This window comes from Prinia subflava, chromosome 11, assembly GCF_021018805.1.
Source record: "Prinia subflava isolate CZ2003 ecotype Zambia chromosome 11, Cam_Psub_1.2, whole genome shotgun sequence".
NCBI lineage: Eukaryota > Metazoa > Chordata > Aves > Passeriformes > Cisticolidae > Prinia > Prinia subflava.
The window spans coordinates 22,456,442-22,471,958 of record NC_086257.1 but is presented as its reverse complement, the minus strand read 5'-3'; the positions used below and the strand labels follow the sequence as shown (position 1 = coordinate 22,471,958).

The following is a 15,517-nucleotide window of genomic DNA, read 5'->3' as shown; positions in this document are numbered from 1 at the left end:
GCGCTCGGCGGGGCGGGCCGGGGCGGGGACAGTGCCCGGGCGGAGCGGGGCTCGCAGGAGCCGAGCACAGCCCAGCACGGCAGAGCCGCGGCGGAGCGCGGAGCGGCGGCAGCACCGCCGGGCAGCGGGCGGGGCGGCGGCGGCGGGAGTGCCGGTGAGTGCGCCCGTCCCTTCGCGGGGCTGTGTGACCGAACAAACCGGGCGGCTCCGGCTTATGCCTTACACCGAGCGAAGCTCCGTGCCGGGGTAGGGGCGGTGCGGAGGAGCCGCTGCCCGTGCGGGGGTCGCCGGCGTTCCGTGAGGGGGGGGGGACGGGCTGCGCCCGCTGCGGCGGCAGAGGAGGCGTTGGGGCTCAGGGCTGCCTCTCCGCCGCGGGATGAGCGGCGGCAAGCCCGGAATCCCCTCAGGTGCTCGCTCGGCTCCTGCGGGCGGCCAGGGCAGGGACGCGCTCCCTCTCCGGCCCCGCGGAGCCCTCAGCCCGCGCCCCGGCGGGAGCGCTCCGGCCGGAGTTGTGCTGGGGTGAAGAAAGTGTGGCGGGGCCGTGCCCCAGAACCCGCCCGCGGGTCCCTGCGGCCGTTCCGGCCGTTCCCAGCCCGCAGCTGGGCTTCCAGAGCCCGCCTGTGTCGGGCTGAGCCCGCCTGTGGCAGCCCCGTCCTGGCGGCTCCCTCAGCGCGCCGCAGACCTGTGTGCGCCCCGAGTGCTGGCCATTAAGAGAACTAAACTTGTGCGTTATTTGTCGAGGTGATTCTGCCCCTAGTAAGCTTTGAGGTTTGGAGTTTCGAATTACACTGCACGAAGAGCTCAGTGATTAAAATTTAGCATTAATATTAAAGCATCGACTCCGTTCCAGGTTCGAATTGGCATTTCTGGTGTGTCGCTGCTAAGGCTCACTTTTTAAAGATGCTGATCGCTGTTACCTAGTGTTAAGGCACACGAATTCCGCGATGTGAACGTGGGAACGAGCAGCTAAAGCATTAAACTTGTCAGGCACTGGCTGTAACTTCTTGCAGTGCTGGTGGGAAGTGTTGGATGCCCGTGGGGACAGAGGGACGATGTGCAGTGTCCGTGTGTGTCACATCTCCTCCTTACGGGAGAGCAAGGGCCCTGGCTGGGGGAAAAACAGGAAAAAAAAGGCACCTGGATTGTTACACATTATTACACGTGTGAATTTTCTCCTTCCCACGCCACCTTGTTTTGTTTTAATCAGATCGATGGATGCTCTCTCACTTATCAAATGCTCTACGCATCCTGCTATTAAAGAGCTGCTTAAGAGCTGCATGATGTGTATGAGTTTTGTGCTGTTAATCACCTCAGAGCTCAGATTCTTTAGTTTTCCCTTCGTTTTTGATGTGATCTGGTGATTTAGTCTAATGGAAAATTACGCCCTTCTGTGTAGGAGAGAGGTGTTTACCAAAATGTTGTAGCATAGATTGCATAGATTGAGCCAAATGTCCGTTTAATGGTATTTTATCCCTTCAGTGAAATTAATGTGTTTTAAATAAAGCTACGAAGCTGCAGTTGTAGAGCTGTGAACACTTGAGAAAGTTACCTCTTCCATCAGTTTTGTGATGGAAACTTTTCCAGATTCTGTATTGGAGTTTTTGGGGTTGGACCATGAAGCTTGGACCAGATTCACACTTTGCTATTTTACATCCATTGTATTTTTCAGAATTACTCTGGCTTGGTTGAGTGTGATGAGGAATAATTGCCAAGGGAAGGGAGGGAGCAGGAATGGTTGATGGGGTTTTTTTAAGGTGTGGGTTGTCTACAGAATTACACAGGGCAGCCTAAGATGTAACACAATGTGAAGGCTTGTGGCAGTGTAAAGTTTCCTGTTAAAAGCAGTCATGAGTTCCAAAATTTGACCTCATGAGACTGTCTATCCTGTATTTTCACATCCTTTAGTCCAATTTGAGTTGGGCTTTTTAAATTTGCTTTGAGTTTGTCTCTCATCTGCCATTGACAATGATTTGCTCACATGTAGATGAAAGTTATTCCTGAATGTCTCAGTGATCTCCTTTCATATTCAGGGGTGAACAGTTCTAGGAACACTATTGTTGTAATAACTCTCTTGAAATTTATTCTGTTGGTGTAAATGTTGTATTTATGTGTAGCTTAGCTCAGTTTATAACCTTGCGTATCACAACATGTAGCAGTGAAAATGGGTTAGTGCTGGTAGAATTCTTCACAGCAAGATCTGACTACTCTGTGCTCTTTAAAGGCTTTTTCAGCTAATGTTTTCCTTCTCAAAATTTCAAATTTGTTTTTTGGGTTGCTCATCATTAGTGAAGACACATTGCTGGCATGCCTGAATACCTTTTAAAATAATTTCTAGCAATTTGTGTTCTGTGTGGGCAATACATTATTCTGTCTGTGTAAAGCACAGGCTGAATTAATATAGGGTACATCTGTCCTATACTCAGTTTTTAGGTTGTCATTATCTGAATTAAGCTGTGTGTTCAAAATAACGTTAAAAATTGGTGTGTAAGCATGGTTTTCAAAGTTAATGTTTGGTTTTCTCTATTTTATATATGCTTGCATATCTCTGATACAGTATAATGGGCAGATGGTAGGAAAATATGTCTGTAATTGTCAGCTGTAATTAGTGATAAATGTGTTTTTATGAATATATACATTGTATGTATGAAAAAACAGAGCAGTTTAATTTGGAATCCCTTAAAAAATGTTGGGGTTGTGTCTTCCCAGCGTGGTCATGTGAACTGAATGACTAAACATTAGCAGAACTTAGAGGTGGGAGAAATAACATACCATGTATTCCTGCAGGAGGAAAGGAAATACTTTGTGTCTTGAATTATTGAATTGACAGAAAGATGCATTTTCTGTAAACTTCCTCATAAAGTGGTCCTGGACATAAAGCTGTGGCTACTCCAAGGCAGATGAATCCCATCGTTCAGGAGTAATGAAGTTTTTGGTACTTGTTTTTGCTCTGTACATGGCATTTAAAGCAGTACAAAATGAGGAGGGTGTATTGATCCCATTAAGAATGTGTTTATTTCTGGTGTAAATACCTTAGTGCAGTCACTGCAAAGGTTATGCTGGAGAAGGGCTGTGCCTATAAAGTAATGTGAGAGCAGTTCCTTGCCTGCCTGTGGCTTGAGTAGTTCTCAGTGGCCTCTCTTTTGGTGGCCATAATGAAGTATCTGTGATAAAGAATTGTTCTTATGTGGTGTGATTAAAACATCAGCTCTAAGGTCGTGTTCTGGTTTGTTTAATACACTTCAAAGCTAATGATTATGAGAACTGCAGACCGTGGCTAATGGGATAAAAGCTGCGTGAGTTATCCATGTCCTTTTTGAGCTTTTGGAGTCATTGCAGAGCAGCTGTGGCTGTGAGATGGGAAAAGAGGAAATTTCTTATTCATACAAGCTAATGAGTTAAATGTGTGTATGGCTTTTGGGTTAATGAGATTTGACCTCGCGTGTTGTGAAAGATTTTTGGTTTGGTTCAGTTTTTAAATATTATGATAATTCTTGAGAAATATTTTTGCAGACCTTGAGACTCTTCTTTCAGGAAGAATCAATAATGACAAGTAATTTACTGCCTAGAAGAAGAAAGTTAACACAATGTGGTTGTATTTAGTTTTAACCAGCTAGCTTCCAATCTATAGGCTGGCTGTCTTTGTCTACACAAATTTATATACTTTCTGTACTTCTGCCCTGAAGTCTTTCATCATTACAGCTAAAGAAATAATTGCTTAATAATGCTCTCTGCTCCTGCTCTGCTGTGTGAGTCTGACAGTTCCAACCCCGTGATGGGCCTGATGGGCAATCTGCTGCTTCTAGAAGGATCTCTTCTGTCCCAATCCAAACTGAAGCTGTGCCATATGTGCAGGGGGATGTCAGATGTACCAGCCAAGCCCTTGTTAGCCAGCAATGATCTCCCCAGACCATGCAAGAGCTGCAGTTTCTCTGCTTTTCTTTCCTTCCATTTTTGTCACACGTATTTCTGTGTGCACCGTAGGTTTGGGCGGATTTCCTCATCTCAGAAAGAGAACTTTCATTTCCTTTTTAACCTTTCTGCACGACACACTAAAGGCTTTGTTTTGCTCTTGCAGTTCTGAGAATTGTGCTCAGATACCACAGAAAACAAAGGCTTTAATTCCCTTTGCAGTAAGACAAAATGCCCAAACGCTGCTCACCAGTTGCATTTTGCATCTGCTACTGTTTGAGCCATTCCTTGATTCTCCTAGGAAGTTTGGAGTGAGCTGGAGGACTTGGACATCTACTTTTCACTGTGATTTTTTTAACTGCCCTTGGCATGTCAAGGTAGTGTTAAGAGCGTGGGTACTTTGCCAAAGACAGCCTGTCGGAACTCCTCAGCATCACTCAGTCGCTGGAGATTGCCTCCTTCCCTGGCACAGCAGCAAAGTGCCAGGGTTTGGGGACTGGCTCCGTGTCTGAGGTGATGTTTGCTGCCCTAGTTTTCCCCATACATCTCAGTTATGTAAGTTGGAGTTGGAAAGCAAGGTCTGAAGATTTAAGACATTATTTTTTAATTGGTACACCAAAACTGCCCTTTTTCAATGAGGTTTTTTTTCCACGTTTAAATTAAAGCAGCTCCTGGAGCATTTAATGACTGTGTACTTCACACAGCAATTGGAGTTCACTGAAGCAGCTCGTGTTTTCTCTCTCAGATATCTTTTTCTCAAAAGAAGCATTTGCTCCAGTTTCTAAACTATTTAAAGCAATTAATCAAAACCTAAGACGACAGGAACAGCTTCTGTAATATCAGGTCTTCGACTTCAGATGGGGTTGATGCAAAGGGAGAGTGCCCAAGTCCCCACCAGTGTGTGTAAAGCCTGTAGGTGAATGATGACCTTTTCATCTGCTAAGAGATATGAGAAGTGGGAGGAAGAAGACAGGGGAGCCGAGTTATTTTTACTGTAAATATGTCAGTTTATTGACTTGTTAATTTCAGATTTATTCAAAAAAGCAGGAGGAGGAAACACTAATGTCTGCCAAAACCAAAGTAATTAGTGGGAGTTGAAAGATGTCTAATGACTCTTACAAGTGCTAAAGAGGAATAAGCTAGTCTCTTATTAAATTGGATATGGACTTTTAAAACACTGTAGTAATTCTATTTTATCTTTAAAACATGTGCAATTGCATATGGTAAATAAAACCTTCTTTATTAAAGTAACATTATTTATTCACAGTAACATTACAGGCAGAAGGTGGGGTTTTGATTGGAAAAAAAATTTTAAAAACCAAAGCTGACTCCACACTTCTAAAATAAGGGTTCAGATAACACTTGACAAAGCTGATGTTTGAGTTGAAGATGACAGAAGAGTTTTAGATTAATGCTTAATGTGCCTGCTACACCTCCTTGGTCTAGAGTGACAAACAAGATCTTGTTTCATGACTGCATGTGCTGTGGAGCAGCTTCTTTTTCCTGTGCCAAGGGACTCTGGTTGTGATTAGTCCAGTCACAGGATTCATCAACACATCTGCTCTGCTGCTTCTGTCCATCCAAGGGAGCTGCTGGACATCCGCAGTCTGGGGAGCTGGGAAGAAGAGGACAGCAGGGACAGAGTCTGCAGAGAGCCAAGGGTTGGGAAGAGCCGGCACCCAGCAGCTGCCAGTGAAACCTGGGAGGTTCAGAGCTGCACCCTTTCATTCAGCCCTGCTCCTCTGTGGTTGCTGTGATCTCATTTCCATCCTGCAGCAACGCTGACTTAAGTGTGACAGATAGGGATTATGTGTTGTCTCCACCTGGTAGTAGTGAAAATCTGGGAGGGCTCTTTTGCCTTTGCCTCAGGCCATTCCTCTGCCTCTGAACCGAGCCTTCCCTCTCGATGGCTGCTCTGCTTTATCCTCCTTGCTCCATGCCCAGGCCTGCCCACAGGGATCTCCCTTTCTTTCCTCTGCTGTGCCCAGTGCTCCTGCAGTGTGTGCTCACACATCTCTGCTTCTTTTCACCTCCAAGGCTCCTGGCTTCTGCCACCGCTGCAAGGATGCACAGCTGTGCTTGTGGGGCTTGGTAGCTGTAATTATTCATGTTTGCTGCAGCTCCCCAGTGCAGTGCCACCTGTGTGGTCACTGCAGGCACCAGCTCTGAGTTAGCTGCAGGACAGTGCCTTGGATTGGTCCTCTCCACATCCCTGAGGCACAGGGAATGTCCTGGTGTCACCAAACCCCCGGGGGATTTTGGAGCTTTTGGAGTCTCCACTTGCTCAGAAGCTACTTGGCGTCATCTGTAGCTGACAGTTCCCATCTGCTCTTCCTACCGTGCCTCTGTTAAAATACTAAAGAAAGCAGGATATTAGATATATGAGAAGATACCAAGGAAAACAAATATTAGAAAAAAAGCAAGCAGAAGTATTTAATTACAGGGGATGTGGAGCAGCAGGGCATATAAGATACCCATGACAGTGAGTAAGAATCAAATTGACTGTAAGTAGATCTATTTTGAGGGGATGATATGCATGAAGCAAAAAATGCCATTAGTAGTTTATCATATAGAAATGTGAAGGAGGAAAATGTGCATGCAATATTAAAACACAGTGCACTTGTGGATTTGACATAACAGATAGCAGGTCCCCGTATATGAAGTGACAGCAAAATACCCTTTAGCTGCAAGGGGACAAGCTTTCACTCAGTCACAGTGCAAACAAGTCTTGAAGTGATGGAAGGATATTTCCCAAGAAGAACACGAGGACAGCTCGTATTTGGAAGGGGAGAAAAGCGGCAGAAATTCAAATCTGCATCTAAGAATTGTTACAGGGTCTCATAAGGATCTTTGTTACCTTTAGTGAAAGCCCCGTGGGGACAGAGGTATGAAAATGTGCTCCCACTATTTGTCATCTCAGCAGTGGTGGAGACTAATTAAATTGGTTTGCACCATTCTTTCCTAATCCTTATCCATGTAACTATCCTATCCTGGAGTTATTACTTAATTCCTTAGGAAGTGTAGGGCTTTGGAAGAATCCCTGGAAATATTGCTGAAGCACTCAGAGAGCAAGGACAAAATTAAGTTTTTTGCTTTCAAAGGCTCTAGGGTTATCCCAGGAGCTCAGAGAAGGTAACACCAATGGCTAGGATAGTTTTAAGGGAAGAAGGTAAAAAATTCCTTGTTTTTAGATCTTTTGGCAGTGGACAAGTCACTTAATCTTTCCTTAACCTACGTTTCTCCAATATAAAATGAAAACAGACTCTTCCTACTCTGAATGGCTGTGAAGCATCTGGGGTTCATTTGTTAAAGGTAAAGGTCTATTTGGCTGTGATTAATGCTTTTAACAACCTCAGTCTATATAAACCATGTAAACAACCAGCTGGGCATTTCATTCATCAGGCATGGTGATCTTTGCTGGCTCACAGCAGCTTGGTATAGATTTTTAGAGACACTGGATCGTTCCTATTACTTACTTGAAGGATAAATTGCAACATTTATCATGGCATTCCCATTTTTATTTTGTAAATCTCTCAATACCATGATTGAAGAACACTTTGAAAGTCAGTAAGTGCAAATCCCAGATATTGTTGGAATTGTAAGGGTATTTTGCACCATCTTGATCAAAGTAACAAATAGCAGCAATGGGCTTGCCCAACACATAAATGTTTTCAAGAAATATTTTCAAGGAGGCCATTAGAACACAGCATTCATTTGGAAAATATTTGGAATAATAACCTATCATTCAGTCATGGAAAATTTCAGTGTTGGGTTGCGTTTCAGTCAAGAAAATACTCGGTATCCTTTAGAAACAAGAAATTGTGCCATCCCTGAAGCCTTGCAAGGTTGTGCAGGAAGCAGCATATTAATGTGAAATTTCCATCTTTGTCACGCTTAAGTGGAGCAGATCTGAAGTCAGTTCATTCAACAAAATGGCAATTTGGATCTATTTTACAGAGCTCACTTGAGGCAATGTGCTCTTGCTAGTTCCCTTTAAATATGGATTCTGAGAGTATGGAAGATTTTTGCATATTTCAATTACCATTAGTTGTGTTTGCTCACATTTTACCTGGTCGACTAGAGAAACAAAGTTTTCCTGGGTATCTTTTGGCATATACAAAATCTAGTTAATTAAGACATGCTATACTTTCTCCCCAGAGTCAAAGTATAATGTTCAGCTGGCCGACTTGCATGAATAATCCATCACTGTGAATCATTAATTTAGAAGACAAGCTATGGTAATTGATGTCTTTATGCAAGCTATGGAAATGCTTAGGGAAATTGCTTATTTTTTTCTTGTTAGTTCCTTTTTTTTATTATTTTCATTTGCTTTGGAATATTTCTAGGCCTGAGTAGTGCAGATTCTGAAATGGATTCATCTGAGATTAAGGTTCCTGGGGGAATGGGATCTTCTTCTTCGGTTTCAATAAAAATCTGAATATTTTTCATCTGAAAAACTGTTAAGATCATAAGATTTAACCTTGAGCTGATCTTGTGTGTATACATTGGATGAGCCACTTTAAGTTTTGGAAGTTTCTAGGAAAAGGACCTGGCAGGGTGGTCTTAACAGTGGCTTTAATGTGGTAAAAATGCCTTTAAAATTTCCTGTCATAATTTGGTAATGCAAACAGAGATTGCAAGCACTCTCTACTGGGTAAATTGGTATTTAGACCTTCCTGTATTACCCTGAGTTGTCAGCATGTTTTTGTATCAAACTAAGCATATAAAAGGCTGATGATGTGTATATCTTGTTATCTTGTTGGAAATATATATATATATATATAGGGAATGTGTACATTTGAAGATAATTTATCACACAATTCATGTTACATTATACTGTAACCATTATGTCTCTGTGGCATGAAAAGTTTACTCATTTTATTTCCTTTCTGGGAATCTCTTCACTTTCACTCCTAACTGAAATATGAGGGTTTGCCACCAATTTACAATTATTTTGTCTGCCTTCAGAACAAGGAAGAGGCAGTTGGGTGGTATTGAACGGGAGCCAACAGCTTGGTGGCATTTCAAAAGTGGGATATCAATAACCCATATATGACTTAAAGCTTGTATATATTATATAATAATGTCATATATGCAAAATATTACAAAGTCTTTCCATTGATGCTAATGGGATTTGGACTGTAACTATACAGTACTATGATGGATTTTATTCCACAGAGTAAACTTCCTAAATATTTCTTGTGTGTTCTGGCTGAAATGCAAAGTGGACCATTTCTGCAGATAGATTTAAAATGTAACAACCCTGAAAATGAGCAGGCAGGCTTATTTTGTGTTCTTTTATTTTTATTTTTTTACCCTTGAATATTTACTTCCCATTTAGGCATCAGACAAGAGGCTTATTTGATCTCATGTGCTTGGCTGCTCCTGTTTGTTCCCAGCTGAGCCCTGATGTGCTGCACTTGGAGAAATGCAGTCCTGAATTTTGACATTTTACACAGGAGCAAAAAGAGAACATGTTCCCAATAAATTCATATTTGAGCTGAATTCCAATAGGTTTTGCTGTTTGGCTTCAGTTTCATGAGGTAGGAGAGGTGAAATGCTGCTGATAGCTGCAGTTATTGAAAAATGGTAATCACAACTTTCATAAAGTGAGATAAGGCATGTTTATTAATGCTTTCTGTGGACATAGAGTGACTTGGCCCTGGGACATTAAATGCCTAAATGGGTTGTGTAATTAGCTTTTTTCCACTTACAGATCAAGCAGCTAAACACACAACTTTTTCTGAGCAGCTCAAATTATTTTTGTCATGTTAGTTTAAGCCAAGGAAAAACAATTCTAATTTTTCAGGTTTTTTAAATAAAACCAGAGCTGCACAATGAACACAGCTGGGTCCTGGGGATGTTTCTGTGTCAGCCATCAAACTCATAAACCAGGGGTGACTTCTGTGTTCCCATCCCTGACACAGAACAGAGGTTTGAACCTTACTGGCCTGCTTTGGCAAAGAATTCCAGAATCATTGAACCAAAACCATGGCATGGAGTGGCTGTGGGTAGAGCCCTCCCCAGGCTGCCTTTTCCAGAGTTTTCTTGTGTTTACCAGCAAAATTCTATTGTTTAAGTCGAGCCTGATGTTTTCTTACTCTGGTTTGAAACCCAGTTTGTCCCATCCACTGTGTGTACACAATCAGAATAATATTTTAATGCCTCTTTTCTTCTCCCTCCATGATTGATATCAGAGAAGGACTGAAATAAAACATCCCCAAATTGGCCAAGTTTGAGCTTTTAAATCCATATTAATTTCATACTTGGCTACCTCAACTGGCATCATTGTTAGTCCAATTAAAAAATAAACTCCCACCCTAAAGGATTTGCAGCCAGGCTGTGTCACACTCAATCCTAAAGGAAAATGACTTAGGTATAGGGAATTCTCCTGGTCTTTCAAAGGCACTGCTTGAGTGCCTGCCAAATGTAAGCATTTTTCCCCACAGTAACCACCTTGACCTCTTTGACAGCATCATAAACTGAATAAATACATAGCAAAATCCCCAGTTTGATCAGGATATTACAGGGGAAAATTTCTAGTCTGGGTTTCTGGATAAAGTAATCTCAGCAGTTCCTGGAGGGAGTGAGTGGGGAGTTGCCAGTGTCAAATAAGAGGTAAATATTTCTCTCCCTGAAACAATTCAGCAAAAAAACCCTGAAAATCTGGACAACCTGAGGACTTTGAGGTAGTTAAGCTCTAAATTTGTAATGTCATGGTTTGACTTTTTCTGTATAAGACAGGTTAACCGAGTAGGACCTTTAAAATGAGGACAAGGAAATGTTTCTTTAATAAGGCCCCAGTAAAGATTTTTTCCCTAATGCAGGTTCACTGAATGGGGGTGCAGAAGTGTTTGAGGTTAGGGATCAGCTGTGACTATCCAGGCTTGTAATTACAGCTGTGATAAGTGTGTTTTCAAGTCTTGCTGTGCTAAGAGTTTTCTTAATCCATTATTTTACCAGGCCTTTCATTGCTCCTCCTAGTGCATTGTAACAATTCCTGAAAACTTCTGAATCATGGGAAAGCAAGTGTTAGTTATTAATTTCTGGCTCTGTAGAGACATAAACTTGAGTCTTGCCTGGGCAAGTGCATGGCCATGTCTGACATCACTAATACTGTGTGTGAAAGGCACAGTAAGCACACAAATATTACAACTCTGTGTGGTGAAGATTGGACTGTTTAAAGCTTTTTAATGTGGCATTGGGGAGAAAAATGTGGTGAACTTCTGGTGCATTATTAGTAGCCTTGGTTACTGTGGGCTTTGGGAGTTGGAAAAGAGACGTCTCCTGGTGAGGGCTGGATGTCTTCTGCTGTTCCTTCACTATATTTTATGGAAACAAGCACTGATGGCTCAGCTGGCTCTTTAAGTGCAGAAATTCATGCCACTGAATGTCCCACAGGTTTGGACACTTGATCCAGCAGAGCTGCTGTCACCTCTACACAGACACCTTATTGCTTCACACAACAAATCTCAGCGTTGCCCTTCACTTCAAGGCAGTGTAATTCTGCATATTCTGCCGTGGATGAATTTGAACAAAGAAGAAATAAACCTAGAAGTAACTTCAGGTGGATGATTTCATGCTCTGAAGTGGGCCAGCCATAATTTTAGCATGTCATGTGTAATTTATTGATGAGATAATGATAAACTTATTGATGGGACAGAGGTGGCTGTGTTGTCCCCAAGGTGCACAGCTGATCTTTGTGTGCTGCCTCCAGGACTGGCAGAGGCTTGGTGCAGTGAGAGATGAGCTGTGGCCCATTTACACCTGGGGGTGTGTTTGGATGCAGTGGAGTAGCTGTCCTGTGGTGACTAACTAAAAAATGGGTGTAATTTGTATAATTTGGGCACTGCTTCTCATCCAGCTGCACCAGCTCCAGGAGGTCTGTGTGAGGCAAGGCTCTCTGCCTGCTTGTTGCCTAATGAGTTTGCTGCTGAGACAGATTGACTGAAAATTAAAATATTTTTTCTTCTGTGACTCTGTTGATGGAACTGCTTGGCACAAACTGAGTCTGAATTCTTTGCTTTGAAGTGCAGCTGTCCACCTTGCCAATCTGACAACTTAATTTAGACATAAAAACCAGATAACCCGTGTAAAGCTTGAAAATTGGGATCTTAGATACAGACGCAAGAATCCAGGTTAACCTACTTAGTTTTGAAAGCCACGCTAATAAAAAAGATTAACCTAATTTTAAATAAGTGTGTATGTTACCCACCAGTGGAAAATATTGGACGCACATGAATCAGAGCTCGTCATACAAAAGATGGAAGCAGTGTCACAGCTTTTCTAGCAAAAGGTAGAATTAATATTAACTTGCCATAAGAACACATCTGAGATTTGCTGGAAAACAGGCAGTTTGGTTTGGGGAGAGGAGACACTGAGGTTTCAACCTTCAGTTTTCATTCTGGATGTTGGAAATGATGCAATGCCTTTCTTTAAGATATTAGAGTTTTCAAGATATAAAAATCTTAAAAGAAAACAGAACCAAATCCAAACCACTCAACCAAAAAAACCCCAGCTATCCTCTGAACAGCACAGCACGAGCGTGTCCCGGAGCCTCGGGGAGGGTGTGTAGATGTGAGCCAGCAGAGCACAGCACAAGAGCTCTGCTCCTCCAGTGCCTTGTGATTGCTCTTGTTCATGGGAATTGCTGCAGCATTTACAGTCAGGTCTAACGTGATGCAAACTCCTCTGTGTGGGAGAATAAGCAAGATTAAGACAAATTCAGCTCCCTCCATGTGGTGTTTAAATGGCTCATCATGGAGTGGGTACTTGGAACAGCGTCAGTTCCCATAAACACAAACCAATGAGGCTTGAACAGTGAGCACAGAAGAGAGCTCCAAGGCCAGATTCCACCTTCCAGGCACAGCTTGAGTGCTGGACTCTAAACTGAGCTGTTTTGTCCATGATGAGCTAAGAGTGATGTTTCAATAGCCACAAGCCTCTAAGGCCAGGATAAATGAAACTATCAGAACAAAAATGCAAATATTTTATTGCCCCCCCAGTAAAATTCAGCTTGTTTTTTCCTCTGACTGAAAAAACTATTTGTTCATTGTGTATCTTCTGTTGTGGATAAGATGCCTGAACAGCAGGAAGTAGTTTTTCCTCCCTGCTTTTCTGTTTCTAACTTCCCAGTTTATCCCTTAAAGCTGCTGTTGTTCCCGATATTCTCTCTGAACAATTCAGAAACACATGCAGGGCACCACGCTCACTTCTTTTTCTCATGCCCTGCCAGCTCTCCCAGTTGGAACAGCATGAGGCTGCTGCTGCTACATTGGTTGGCTTTTGGGTATTTTTCCTTGAGTTGCTAAGTTCATGGATGCTTCTGAAGAAACAAGAGGGAGGCAGGACATGAATGATGATGTGGAGATAAAAGCAGGAGGATTTTAGTGGTAATTCTGTCCATTGTGCCATACTGGATGGTTCATTCCTCCTGTCTAGGTCTGTCTGTGTTGGTGTCTGGAGTCTTGTCTATATTGGGGCAGATGTCCTGGTTCCTTGCTTTTTTTAGATATTTGCAGAGCTGCTCTCAAGTGCAAGCAATATGAAACCAGAGTTGTGGAGTTGTAGAAACCATGGAGATAAGAGAGACAATTAAAATATTTGAGAATATATGAAAAATACCAGCAAAGTAAATATCAGTGGTCCTGAGGCCTGAGAGGCAAAAATTGAAACTGGCCTTAGGGTAGGAGGAAAGAGGACTTTAATTTTCTGCTCCATGTGGAATTCCCATGTTTCTCACTCCTTTGGGAAAATCAGTGATCAACAACCTTCAGATCAAAAAGAAATTCTTATGGAATGCCTTATTGGAGGTTTTCCACTGTGAAAAATACAGAGTGAAAAAAACACACTACTGGCTGAATTTGGCATCGAGATTATTATGTAGTTTTTAGGAAAAAAATCTGTACTTTGTAACAGATGTTATTCTGCTATGTTAGAGAAATATTTGAAGTGGAGAGGCTTAATGCTAAATTTTTCCCTTTGTTACTGATTTTGCTGAAATGTCCTTGCTCAGTGACTCCATTTTGCTGGTTCAGAACTGAACCTCCTCTTTCTCACCCTTTTGTCTCTGAGGACTTTGTGCTAGACCAGCTTTAGAGGATTTTGTCATTCTCATTTTGTGCCTCAGCCGTGGCTCTGCTGCTCGGGCTGGGCGCTCTTGCCAAGACAGCCCTTTCAGCTGGTTTTAAACCTGGGCTTTCCTAAGCCCTGCCTGGCCCCTGGCCATGCCAGGACAGCCCTTTCAGCTGGTTTTAAACCTGGGCTTTCCTAAGCCCTGCCTGGCTCCTGGCCGTGCCAGGACAGCCCTTTCAGCTGGTTTTAAACCTGGGCTTTCCTAAGCCCTGCCTGGGCCCTGGCTGTGCCAGGACAGCCCTTTCAGCTGGTTTTAAACCTGGGCTTTCCTAAGCCCTGCCTGGCCCCTGGCCATGCCAGGACAGCCCTTTCAGCTGGTTTTAAATCTGGGCATTCCTGAGTTTTCCATGGAGAAGGGATCATGCAGCAGAGAAGCCTTGGAGGAGCAGTGTCCATGCATTAGAAACAGCAGGCCTGGTAATGACGAATTGCTGCAGGTAATTAATCAGGGTATAACATCTACTTTGAGTGCTGGGGTTAATTGTTTTGTTTTTGGTTTTTTTTCTAAAGCAATCTCTGTCTTATTACTGTACTGTAAGAAAGTAATTCTGATCTCAGAAGTGTTAGCAAAAGTGAATAATAACTCTGCTGGCAAGAGGGACGTTACCTAAATGTAAATGGAGCCCCGTGTTGATTGCAAGGCTGAAGCCAATATTATTTTGTAGGAAAACAAGCTGGTTTGTATGTCATGCTTGCTTTCAGTTCATGCACTGACAGACTCCTCTTCTGAAATCCTGATGCATTTTAATTAACTTTCTTCATCATCTTGACATAGCTATACCATAGCCTGATCTCTTTTCTTCTGAAATCCTTGTAAAGGGACCTGGACAAGCTATGGAAAAATCAACTTCTACTTTGGTCTTTTGAAATAATGTTTCACACCATATACTTTTTCTATTTAGTTATTCTGGGATGATTTAAAGATGGTCATTGTTCATTGTGTTTTGTTAAGGATATTTGAAAACTTTCCTGAGTTGGTTGATGGGATTTTAAAAGACATTCAGCAGTCTCCTCCAGAGATGCACAATTTCCAGGTATTTCTCCTGCAGTTTTCCCTATTCCTACAACCCTAAGTAGTGAAGGGTTCCTGTTCTGTTTTTGTTTCTCCTTAATTAGTTGTGTCTTTTAGTCCTCCTACTTTGGAAGGTTTAAAATTAGCTGTGAGAGCTTGTATAATGCCAGGCAAAGTACACAGACTAATGTAATGTATCAGAAGTGACTTTGTGTATAAATAGGGAGTTGCAAGAAAAATGCTTGAAACGCTGTATTCCAAACTCACTTGCTGTAAATGCTTCCACAGGATTTATTATTAATATATTTTGGTGCTGCTGAAACTGTAATATCATCCTGCATTACAGCAATATCTGTGACATAAGTGACAGCTTTCATCACTTATAAAACTACGCTCCAGTACATGCAGGAATCTCGCCTTTAGACTCCCAACTGCAGTGATTGCATCTGGCAGTTGCATATG

At 42.5% G+C, this 15,517-nt stretch overlaps 1 protein-coding gene across 1 annotated transcript in view; it reads left to right on the top strand.

The window, feature by feature from the left end:
• The first annotated feature begins 3 nt into the window (after positions 1-3).
• The window catches only part of LOC134556110 (neuroserpin), a 43,965-nt gene continuing 28,451 nt past the window's right edge, over positions 4-15,517 (top strand). The window contains exon 1 of the mRNA XM_063408346.1: positions 4-154. The gene's annotated coding sequence lies outside the window, so the exon portion shown is untranslated. The remainder of the gene's footprint in view (positions 155-15,517) is intronic.